This window comes from Lactuca sativa, chromosome 5, assembly GCF_002870075.4.
Source record: "Lactuca sativa cultivar Salinas chromosome 5, Lsat_Salinas_v11, whole genome shotgun sequence".
Lineage (NCBI taxonomy): Eukaryota > Viridiplantae > Streptophyta > Magnoliopsida > Asterales > Asteraceae > Lactuca > Lactuca sativa.
Genome location: NC_056627.2, coordinates 236,678,856 through 236,691,400, shown reverse-complemented (window position 1 = coordinate 236,691,400; position 12,545 = coordinate 236,678,856). Strand labels below are relative to the sequence as shown.

At 35.6% G+C, this 12,545-nt stretch overlaps 1 non-coding gene across 1 annotated transcript; it reads right to left on the bottom strand.

Annotated features, from left to right (window-relative positions):
• Positions 1-4,792: 4,792 nt before the first annotated feature.
• LOC111887249 (small nucleolar RNA R71) lies at positions 4,793-4,899 on the bottom strand. Its single transcript, XR_002848715.1, has one exon. It is a non-coding gene; the product is annotated as a small nucleolar RNA R71 (small nucleolar RNA).
• Positions 4,900-12,545: the final 7,646 nt, after the last annotated feature.

Here is a 12,545-nt window from a genome sequence, read left to right as displayed (position 1 = left end):
CGGTAAGTACCAAATAAGTTTAAATGGTCTACTTATTGGTTCTCAATATTCCTCAATTTTGGTTATCAGCTATACCGGTTTTGGTCTTAGTGGTATCGCTATACTGGTTCCAAGAAACGGAGTCGAAAGTTCAAAATCCTTTTTCCCCTTGATCGCATACGCCATGCAAATAATACCACTTTCCAAGCAGCATGATCGTGAGTCATATCATGTAAATGGCCTAAAAGAGTTGTTGTTATGGTCTCACGTAATACAATAACAAAGTTTAAGACCGCCTCTCAAACTCTTGTTGTTGATGTTGTTTTCAAGGTTTTTTCCTGACTTGATAAATGTTGATAATTTGTCATGCTTATTTGATAGATGTTGGAAATAAGTTCAAATTTATTTAGTTAAATCACCTTATTTTAAGTATAATTCATAACTACTCACATTACCTTAAGGGTATTTGGACCGTCTTGAGCTTCTTTGATTTTCTATTTTACAAAAACAATCCCTGAAATTAAAAACAACCACCAAACAGCCCCGTACACATTACCTTATTGTTATTAGGACCCTTTACACATTTTTTCTAAACCCAGTTTTTGTTACTTCTGGTTACAATGCATTGATCATAACTTTTTCGGTCTGAATTGATTCTAAACCCGATAAAATTTGTACCGTACAAAAATATGAACCATATATGATTCCTTTATACATGCCTGGTATTCTGTTCTAGCAAATCTTCATTTTTGGTTCTTAGTTATTCTAGTTCCTGTATGATATAGTCTGGTTTAGGAACCAGGCACACCCATACTTTCATGAACATACATGTGGCTTGATCTATGGTACTATGAAAGTGAAGTTCAATTTCTTCATTATCCACCAATTCCTTTATAGCATGATATCAAATCCTGATGTGTTTGCTTTTTCCATGGAAGAAGAGATTTTTGGTTAGAGTAATGGAAGACTTGTTATCACAAGAAATTGGAAAAATCTTATGCTGTTTTAACACTTTCAAGATTGCTCTTAACCACAAAGCGTGACAACAAACGATAGAGAGCCATGTATTCACCCTATGCGGAAGAAAGTACCACATCACTTGGCTTCTTTCACCGACACTTATAGCCCTAAAACACATGCTAAAACAAGACCTACTTTACTCTTGCTATCATCCCCTTAATCATTATTATTACACATAACCATTAAGTTTGAAGTCATTAAGATTTGGTAAATACAATGTTGTGATTAGTGGTCCCTTTTATAAACCTCAATTCTTTATGCTACTTCCTAATGGCTTATCGTGGGCAATTCCATGTAATAGCTTAACATGTTTTTAGAGAACATGATGTTGGTATGTGTAGTAATCAACCACATATCATACCTCCCATAAGACTTTGATAGTTATTGACATTAACGTCTTTCTTTGGTGGGTATTTAGTGATGTTTTTCAAATAAAAATCCATGGAGTAGATGAAGGTAATGAGTCATTCATTCTAAACTTTTTAATTAGTTATTTTATGTACCTTAGTTTGTTGGCTAATGTTGATCTTGTTCTTCTCTTGCTTGACCTCTTTCCTAAGGAAATAATGTAGGAGTCTAAAATCTTACATTTCAAATCCATGCTTCATTTAATATTTGAATTCTTTATCGTTTCATGTGATCCTCTTGTAAAAACTAAGTTATCAACATCGAGACATATTTCATGAAGTACCCATTAATCCTACTATACTAAGCACAAGGTGCAATATTCAAACAATGCAAGCCTTATTTAGGTGGTAAACTTTTTATTCCCTACAGTCTTTCTTATAACTTCCTGGTTGTTTAATATAAAATTCTTCGTTCAAGAACCCATTTAGAAAGGTTGATTGTATGTCCACTTGATGGATAATCATACCATTTTAAGCAACCAGAACAAGTACCAAATGAATGGTTTCTAGTTTGATCACTAGTGCAAATAATTAATTGTAATTTCGCTTAAGTTTCTACTTATATCCATTTACTATTAACCTTCCTTTGAACTTATTAGTTTCACGTATTTGAGTCAAAAAGGTTTGGCATTTTGTGGAGGATCAACTAGGTCATGTGTATCATTTTAAATAATGGCTTTGATTTTCTTATCCATGGCTTGTTTGATTTGATCAATTTTAGTTCTTGTCATGATTCTTCAAAGAGCATGAGATCAACATTAACAAAAAGAGAGAAGTATGAAATGTCATCAATGGTTAGTGGTTAACTGTTGGCATATATATTTCTCAGAATCCTTAAGTTCTTTCACGGTGTTTATGTGGTCTATGGAGATTTATTTTAACTATATTAGTACATTTCATTTACTGGGATACATGGAGATTCCTTTATTAGCAAGATATGGTGGTCGGATTCCTTTAAGTTGATCGAGGGATTTATTTCTAGAAGTTTTATCTTCAAGTAGTTGATTATTAATACATTTATCCATGTAGCTGATATTACCATATTTATACATATTTTAGGCAATATTTTATTACATTTCGATTAATATTTTGGTTATTTACAAAGATAAGTGGTACTTATAAGATGAATTATGTTTTGAAGCCAAAAGGATCAATGTTGAGGAATAAAGACTAAAAATGACAAGTGACAGAACTTTGGAGGATTGAAGAATTAAGGAAAAGGAAATCCCAGCAAAAAGCTATATCCACGTCGTAGACTTCACTTACATGACATGGAGATGGAAATTCTAGAAGATGAGTACATAGGAAGTCAAGTCCTTACTCGATAAGTATTCCTTCATATTCACGACGTGGAATCCAAATCCACGACATGGAGTATAAAATCCCGAAAATTATATATACCTGGGGTGTTTTTATGAATTGGGAGGACTTTTGGGAAGATTGAAGGGTTCTAAAATGATTTTCTGGAGAAGTCTAAGGTAGAGGAAGTGAGCTTAGCGACCAAGGAGGAAGAAGGAATTGAAGATTATAATTTCTACATATAATTTTTTACAGTTGACTATGTTTTCAATTATTGAATTTCTGTGTTGAATTTCAGCCATGAGTAGCTGAATCTAGCTACTCTTGTTTAACTAGATGAAACTTGAACTCATGGATTAGTTAATTGATGATGTATTTTTTTTGTCTATTATATGGTTGTGTTTGATTGTTAGTACCTAGCATGTTAGAATTTGATACTTAAATTATTTAAATTCATGTTCTGTGTAGCTTAATGAATATTAAATTGCATGAACTTGAACCCTAGTATTTAGTGACTATTGAATTGCTAGAGCTAGGATCGACAAAATCCTAGTTAAGTGAATAAAGTATTAAAATTTAGTTGTGCTGGAGAACATAAATTGTGACTACAATAGTGTTTGTTTAAATCAATCTTTCATAGCTCCAATCATAATTAATAATTGATTATGTGTGGCCATGCATAGCTCTACATGAAGTAATTTAAAATTAGTAAATTTGGACTTGAATTGCTAATAATGTATTAATTGGTAACCAACTTGAATTATCCATAATTAATAGCTAACCATTGAGGAAAAGTGGATTCAACTAAACATGAGTGTTTTTAGTCATTAACTGAACTTAATAATTAGGAGAGTAAGTTTTTCTGAACTTGGAAAATCAGATAAAAACTAATTTACTTTTGCTTGTTTTAGGTTAGTTTATAGCAAATAAATTTTTTAGATTAATCTGTTCCCTGAGATCGATATCCGACTTACTTAAACTATTCTATAAACTGACTAGGTATACAACCTAGGTGCATTTTAGCTAGTTAAGTTCATTAGGTTATAAATTTAAAACTAGTGGCTAATTTTTAGCATGTCAAGTTTTTGGCGCCGTTGCCGGGAAACGGCTATTAGTTTAAAATTTATTTGCTTTAGATTAATAGATCCTTTTGGTGGGGTAAAACCTACAAAAAGTTAAATTTTTCCATTAGTTTTTATTTCCAAACCGACCTCATGACGTGAACCTTAAGTTCATAATGTGGACTCAATAGTTTACGTTTTTTATTTGGTTTCTGTTTTTGATTAGTTTTACTACGATAACACAACGTGGTACTCTTTACCACATCGTGGTAAACAGTCAGTAAGCACTTCTAATTAGTTTTTGTTCAATTTTACGTTTTTATTTTTGTTTTCTTGCAGTAGTACATAACCTGTGGATCGAACACACCTTTGATGCCACCTCCTGAAGATCAAGAGTCATCCATTCACAAAAAGACGAATAAGAATGTAGGAGAAAACCAATCACCAAAGAAATCACCTTTTAAAGATCTAAGATCTGTTTTTTGGAAAAAAGAAAGAGAAAAACGGTGGTGAATTAGATAGTTCCTCAAAGAACAAAAACAAGTTAGAAAGCTTTGAGCAAAATCCGAATCTTCACGAATCCGCTTCCGAAACAGAAACCGAAAAGCAAGAAAGTGAAACCGAGACAAGCCAAAAGTCGAGACGGAAAACATTGCGGATATGTCTATAGGGACATATAAAAAGAGAGTCCGAGAGGAAACCGGTCCTAGTCTAGTGCAACCTGCAATTCTAGCTGCAGTAACATTTGAGCTGAAGGGACACATTCTGTCCGCACTTAAGGAGGTTCCATTCTCCGGGAAAGATCATGAGGATGCTTACAAATAACTTGACGAAGTCAATGACATTGCTGATTACTTTAACATCCCAAATGTCCCACGCACTACAATTTTACTTAGAAGGCTACCAGTTACCTTCAAGGGAGTTGCAAAAGATTGACTGAAAGCACTTCCACCCGGTGCAATTACTACTTGGGTGTAGATGCGTGAGCAATTTCTAGAACACTTTTGCCCACCATAAAATGTTGCTAAACTCAAGAAGGTAATAGCTAATTTCGAGCAACAACCGGGGGAGTCACTTTATGAGGCATGGGAGCGATACAAGGGATTAATAAGGAATTACCCCCAAAATGATTTAAATGAGAACAAGAAGTATCGATCTTTTATGATGGGGCTAATGTCATGACAAGGCAACTCCTTGACTCTTAAGAACTGTTGACCAAGAAAAGTCCATCCGAGATCAAGGAATTAGTTGAAGAGTTTTCCAAGCATTCACGTGAATATCACAATCCCATACATAAAGGAGCGAAAGGAATTGGGAGTGGCACTTCTGAAGATATGGTTGCTGTTGTAGCTATGCTAAATACTCTGGACCGGAGGATGACAAAGATGGACCAATCTATACATGCTCTTAGAGCTGGTTGTGAAAGATGTAACGGTCCCCATTTAACTAAAGACGCATACTTGGATGAGAACGGGAATAAAAAAGCTCAAGTTTGTTACTCAAACGTAGACAAATATGATGAAGATTGGAGGAAGCCAAAGAAAGCGTGGTTGCCATATTATGAGTATAAGAAGCAAAAAGAAAAAAAGTATAGGCAAACTGATCGAGGCTTTTATCAAAAAGAGCAACCACCAGAAAAGAAGGTTGATTTGGAGTCCATGTTAAAACGATTCATGGAGGCTTTCGAGAAGAGACATAATGACACCAGGGAAGTGATAAGAGACCATCAAATTCTCATGAGAGACTAGCAAGCTTTGCTGAGGAATCATCAAGAATCAATATCCAACATTGAGGTTCAACTTGGACAATTAACCACTTTGGTTAATGAAAGACCATCTCCATAAATTCCCAATAAAAAGCCACGACCACATGTAATGGCCATGGACATTGAAGATAACACTATTTCTAAATTCTTAAAAGCCTTGGAAGAAGAAACAATGTAGCCCGAATCACAATAAAGCGGTCGAAATTCGAAGAAAAAAATGAGACTGAATCACCGAAATCACGACGTGGAGATTTAATCTCCACGATGTGGTGTCGAGCTAAACAGAAAAATTCTACATGTGCTCAAGTTTTTCAACCTCTTTTACCATTTCCTTCTCGAGCCAGAGTTCACCCGTTGGAGCAAGAGCATATAAAGTTTATGAAGCAAGTTAAGGGTATTACTATCAATACTCATTTTATTGAGTCTTTGGCACAAGTACCTGAATATGCAAAGTTTCTTCAAGATTTAATTGACACTCGCCAACAACTAGAGAGGACCTACAAGGTTGTCCTTAGTAAGAAAAGCTCTAAGGTCATTATGGAAGGGATACCAAGGAAGATGGGAGATCCTGGACGCCTTACATTTCCATGTGAATTTGGAAATAATATGAAGACTTATGCTCGAGCCGATTCTGGAGCAACCATAAATTTAATTCCTTATGCGTTATATTAGAAGTTGGCTCTTCCAGATTTCAAGGCTACTAGAATGACGATTCACAAGGCTAATCGTTCGGTTACTCATCCTCGAGGTATAGTTGAGGTCATATTTGGAAAAATTGGGAAATTTGTTTTTCCAGTTGACTTTGTTGTATTGGATATGAAAGAAGATAAATATGTCCCAATAATCCTTGGATGACCTTCACTCAATACTGCTCGAGCTCTGGTGGATATACGTGAGTCTAAACTTACATTGCAAGTTGGAGATGAAGAAATGACCTTTAGAGTGGTGGATACATTCAAGAGTAATCATGCTCATGATGAAGTGTTCAACATTGATGAAGAAAAAGAGCTTGAGGAATTGGAGAAATTAATGGAAGAGGAGATTCAAGCCATTAAAGAAGTTAAGCGTACAAAGCCTAGAGAATCCATTCCAATGGTTTTCGATGTATTTGCTTACAAAACTCCAGGTTCTTTACTTACCAAGGAAAGTTAGAAAGATTTTGTGTCAAGTGGTGAGGAAGAAGATACCTAAGTCTTGGAACCACTAATCGTTGTCAATAGGAAGGTTGTCACTATGGAACTAAAAAGTGAAGAAAAAGAAGAGAAGAAACATGAGCTTATTGTCAAAAATAAGGGAGTGAAAAGAAAGCTTAAGGAGGGTGATGCGAAGTTTAAAAAAGAGAATTCTAAAAAGGCTTATCTTAGAGGAGTTCAAGCTTACAAAAGAAAGTGGATGGAGTAGTAGGTACGATTGGTGATGGACACTCCTACAAATTCAACGTGAGGAAGCACAGAGTCCGGATCATGATTCCAATAAAAATAAGCAGTTCTTGAGAGGCAACCCGAGCTCGGTTTGCGATTTTGTTTTGGTTCCTGCTTTTTTAATTTTTGCACTTTTTTTGAATTTTAGGAGATAAAACTTTTTAATCATTAACTCACCTTAATTATTTTAGAAAACGGTAAAAATTAAGTGTGGGGTTAATTAGTATTGAGTGGTAATTAAATTTAAGTGTTAAGAGCCAAAAGTATAGATTTTTAGCGACAACACGTTGTGGCCCAAAAGCCACCTTGTGTTTATTTAATTTGGCCCGACGAATGTAGCCCAGTTAACAAGTCCACGACCTGAATTTGCACTCCACGTCATATACTTTAAAAAGTCAGGGGGGGGGGGGGATCTTATACCTAGGTTTGACCATACAACCATTTTTACCATTCAAAGGCATGAACGAAGAACATTGCAGCCCCAAACATGATTTTCAACATTTTTTGTCACACCCCCAAGCCGAGATGGCAGAAACATTCAGGGGCAGAGGAAGTCATGTACAGTATCTTAACAATGCACAATCGTAAACAAACAACATCCATTGCATTAATAAAATAGATAATACATGCGTGTTCTTTGTATAGTTCTATGACACCAAAAATGTATAGCAAAAAATAAAAAGACGAGTCTTGAATATGCCTCGTCTTCTCAAAACTTGTGCCAGTGTACTTGTCTACAGGTTCCCTGAAAATACAAGATATTTTGAACGAGAGTATCATCATTTAAGATGGTGAGTTCATAAGTATTTACTGTGTAATGTTTGTATTTGTTTCATGAAAATGTTAGTATACTTCCCAGAAAATCCTATATTTTCTACTTAGATAAAAGTAGTCTTTTACCCAAGACCCAACTGTTTGTATGTTTTGTTCTCTTGAAATAGTATAAATGTATGTTTGTACCTGAAATAGTATAATTGTATGTTTGTACTTGAAATACTATAAATGTATGTTTTCCATATTTGTAAACTGTCTTTACTAGAATAATAGTATGCCTTGTTCATGTGTGAACATCATTGTATGTATGGAAGGGAAGATAATATCTTTTAGTAGTTTTGTTTAAAATAAAACCACTGAAGAAATGTTTGTCATATAAACTGAATTGTTTAGTTAATGCTTAATGTGAATGAGTTTATAACCATACTTAATTGACTAGTATAAAACACAATGTTCTTCAGGCGTTGAAAAAGAAATGACATTTGTCACCCGTAGACCTGCCGGTCCCAACTGTAGCTAACATGAAGGTGTGGGATTGTCAGTCCCATACAGATGTATACGCAAAATCACGCTCTCCCTTTAGGAGACTCTGGTTAGAAAACATGACTTAGCAAGAATGTTGCTAAGTACCATGAAGAAGTATATCACATTCTAGTTAACTTGTCTTCGTATAGTATGTATATGTTTCTTGTTCTTGTAAATGAATGGTGTATGTTGCAATGAAGAGTAATAGTATGTATGTATTGATTCTAAGATCTAGAAAATAGTATGAATTGATTCTCTAAACTATACATATTTTAGTTTATTAGTTTGTTTGTTTGAACTGTAAATGATTTGGAGAAAAGACTCATTTTCCCAGCATATGCAATTGAGTTAAGTATGTTCATTGAAAATGAGATTTAATATTCATGTATATATTTAGCATGTATAATTATGATTAAGATGAAAGTCGGACCAGTGATCCTACCCTAAAACCATGCAAGGAACAGGAGTTACAGTATTTACCAATAGTTCTATGTCCATTAAAAACATGATTAAACATAAATACACAAACGAATATGATTTTGATTTAAACAGAAATCTAAAATAGTTTAAAATAGTTTAAAAATAATTTTAACAATATTTATAGGCATAAAAATTCTTTGTTTGTTTGTTTTCACATGTAAGTGTTAACACAATTTTATTGTGTTTTGCTTGTATTCCCCCCCCCCCCCCCCCCCCCAAAAAAAAAAAAAAAAACATTGGAAAAGGTAAATTGTAGGGGTATGAACTCACCTTATGTGAGTGATTCGATTGAAGGTTCAATATAGGATGTTTTTCCTCAAGTTAGATCCTGAGACAAAAACGAGTCCTAAAAGCATTTCACATGATATATATATATATATATATATATATATATATATATATATATATATATATATATATATATATATATATATATATATATATATATATATATATATAATCACAAGTATGTTAAGGAAATAGACTAATTTGTAAGTTTTAATTACAAATAAGAGTGTTAGAAGCTATTTTGGAAGGCTGCTATGAGTTTTCGGCCAGCCTTTGGGTTTTTGGCCACATGAAGATGTTGGTGTTCTTGGTTAAACCAAGGAGATTCAAGGGTTTTAGGTTGAAGATCAGCAAAAAGGAAGGTGATATCTTGATGAAATGAAGAACATTTGATGTTCTAACCAAGATCCGAAGGAGATTCAAGGCTTTTTCGGATGATAGTTGAGAGAGAATAAGGGTTTTTTGTTTGAGGATCTTGAGAGGAAAAGTTGTGTTTTTCGGTTAGAAGTGTAGAAGTGAAGAAGTGATTTCGGTCACCTATAAGTATACTAGTATAGGGCCGAAATCGTGAAGGGACATGTTCGTTGGTTTGTGTACCAAGAGGATAAGACCGGGGGTTTGCGGTTTGAAGGGTTTACGGCCGAACATGGTTTCCGACTACGAGGCGTTTATGGTTCGAAGAGCGTTTGCGGTCCGAAGTCTTTAAGCCATGCGAGGGTTCTTAGATTTAAGCATATCACTTCAAATTTTTGTAACACTTTTAATAAAAGGTTTAAACACATAAAGATTTTAAATCTAACTTACTAAGATAGATCAAAATAAGAAGTTTGACTTTAGTTGACCCAAGTTTGACTTTGGTTACCTTTTACAATATCGAAAATAACGGGTTGTCACATCATCCCCCTGTTAAAGAGAATTTCGTCTTGAACTTAAGTCTATAAAGATACACATGGACTAAGGGAAAAGATGTGGATACTTATGTTTCATTTTATCCTATCGCTCCCAAGTGAATTCATGTCCCCGTTTTTCATTCTAGCGAACCTTCACTATCGGGATACAACTTTATTTGGTTTGCTTGACTTCCCTATCCATGATTTCTACTAGTTCTTCCATGAAGTTGAGGCTCTCATTGATCTTGATTTCATCGAGTGGGATAACAAGAGTCTCATCAGATAGACACTTCTTTAGGTTGGATACGTAGAAGGTAGGGTGTGCGTTGCTAAGTTCTTGGGGTAGTTTGAGTTTGTAAGCTACTGGACCAATTCTAGCGAGAATCTCGAAAGGCCCAATGTACCTTGGATTTAGTATGCCACACTTTCCGGAGCGTATCATGCCCTTCCAGGGTGAGATCTTCCATAGAACAAGGTCGCCAACCTGAAATTCCAAGAGTTTTCATCTTCTGTCAGCATAGCTCTTCTGTCTGTCTCTAGAGGCTTTCAATCGTTCACGAATTTGTACAATCTTTTCTGTCATCTCTCTGATGATTTCTGGACCAGTGAGGATCAACACTTTCGGACATAGAGGGCTTAGAATGGAGCAACTTTGATACTATTATGGTAGCTGTTGTTGTATGAAAACTCAACAAATGGCAAATGGATATCCCATGCTTTACCAAAATTGATCACGCAAGCTCTTAACATGTCCTCTAATGTTTGTATGGTTCTTTCACTCTGTTCATCAGTTTGTGGGTGGTAGGTTGTACTCATGCTCAGCCTCATCCCCAAGGATTTTTGTAGCGACTGCTAGAATCTTGAGGTGAATCTATTATCTCTATCAAAGATAATCGATATGGGAACACTATGCGGTCGTACAATATCTCTAATGTATGTTCTAGTCAGTTTCTTTGACTGTTAGAAAAAGCGCAAACTTGGTTAACCTGTCAACGATCACCAAAATGGTATCGAGACCACCCGTTGTCTTGGGAAACTTGGTTATGAAATCCATTGTAATCCACTCCTACTTCCACTCAAGTATCTTCGGTTGTTGTAGTAAACCTGTGGGCTTTTGGAATTCTACCTTAACATTGGCACAAGTAAGACACTTGCCCACAAAGGTAGGAATACCTGCTTTTATGTTAGGCCCCCAATATAACTTTTTGAGGTCCAGATACATCTTGTCTGAACTTGGATGAATGGAGTATCGAGTATTTGTGTGCTTCATTCATGACAATTTCTCTGAAACCACCGAGCTTCGGTGTCCGGATCCGATCCATGAGGTATAAGACTTCGTCACCCTTGACTTCTAAGTTCTTATCCACCCCTCTCAAGGTTTCACCTACCACATTTTTAGGTTTAAAGGCTTCTTGCTGAGCCTCCTTAATTTGTGTGGACAGATGTGAATGGATTGTCATTGTCAATGCCTTGACTCTATGACCTGAGTACTCTTTCCGAATTAGGGCGTCAGCTACTACATTGGCTTTACTGGGATGATAATGCATTTCACATTCGTAATCATTTAGTAGTTCGACCCATTGTTGTTGTCTCATGTTGAGCTCCTTCTGGTCGAATATAAGTTGAAGGATTTTATGGTCTGTAAAGATAGTGTTTTTCGTACCATACAAGTAATGTCTCCATATCGTTAGAGCAAATACCACTGCTCTTTAACTCAACATCATGAGTAGTGTAGTTAACTTTGTGTATCTTAAGCTGTCTTGAGGCATAGGCGATGACCTTTCCCCGTTGCATAAGATCACAACCAAGCCCTTGGTTAGATGCATCTCAATATACCATGAAATCTTTTATCCCTTTTGGGAAGGACAATATCGGTGCGATGCAAAAGGCTTGGTTCAGCGTTTGGAACGCCTTTTCTTGTTTCTCTTCCCAGTCAAAAGTCACACCCTTCTGGGTCAAAGTGGTAAGTGGTTTTGTGATTTTTGAGAAGTTCTGAATGAACCTGCGATAGTAGCTAGCAAGGCCTAAGAATTGATAGATTTCTGTAGGTTTCCTTAGTGCTAACCAGTTCTCGATAGCTTTGATTTTTGAAGGGTCCACGTGAGTTCCCTCTTTGTTGACCACGTGACCCAGGAATTCGACTCTCCGAATCCAAAATTCACATTTACAGAACTTCACATATAGCTTCTCCACTCGTAGTGTTTCCAAGATTTTTCGTAAGTGTTGACTATGTTCCTCCTTACTGCGTTAGTAGGTAGGTATGTCATCGATGAATAATATCTGAAAGACCCTGTCTAATGGTTTGGTCTAGGTATACTGATTCGTGGTAGTGATTGTGTAGAAAGTCAATTTTGTCTAGTTTACGGTTGGTATGTGTTTACGTCCGTAAACTCCTTACGGCCGTAAACTCTTTGCGGTTGTAAATCTTGGCTATAAATAGGGCGTTGTGTCAGACTTTAAAGGTTGTTGATGCCTTCGTGTTTTCCCCAAGTTGTATCTGACGTTTTATTGCTTTAAGGCGTATGCAAGCTTGGTTCGTTTTGTTATTTGCTTATTATTTCATCTTTGCTTCTGTTATTTGTCTTTGATCATTGGTAGATCCATTTTTCGGGCTTTACAATTGGTATCAAAGCGAG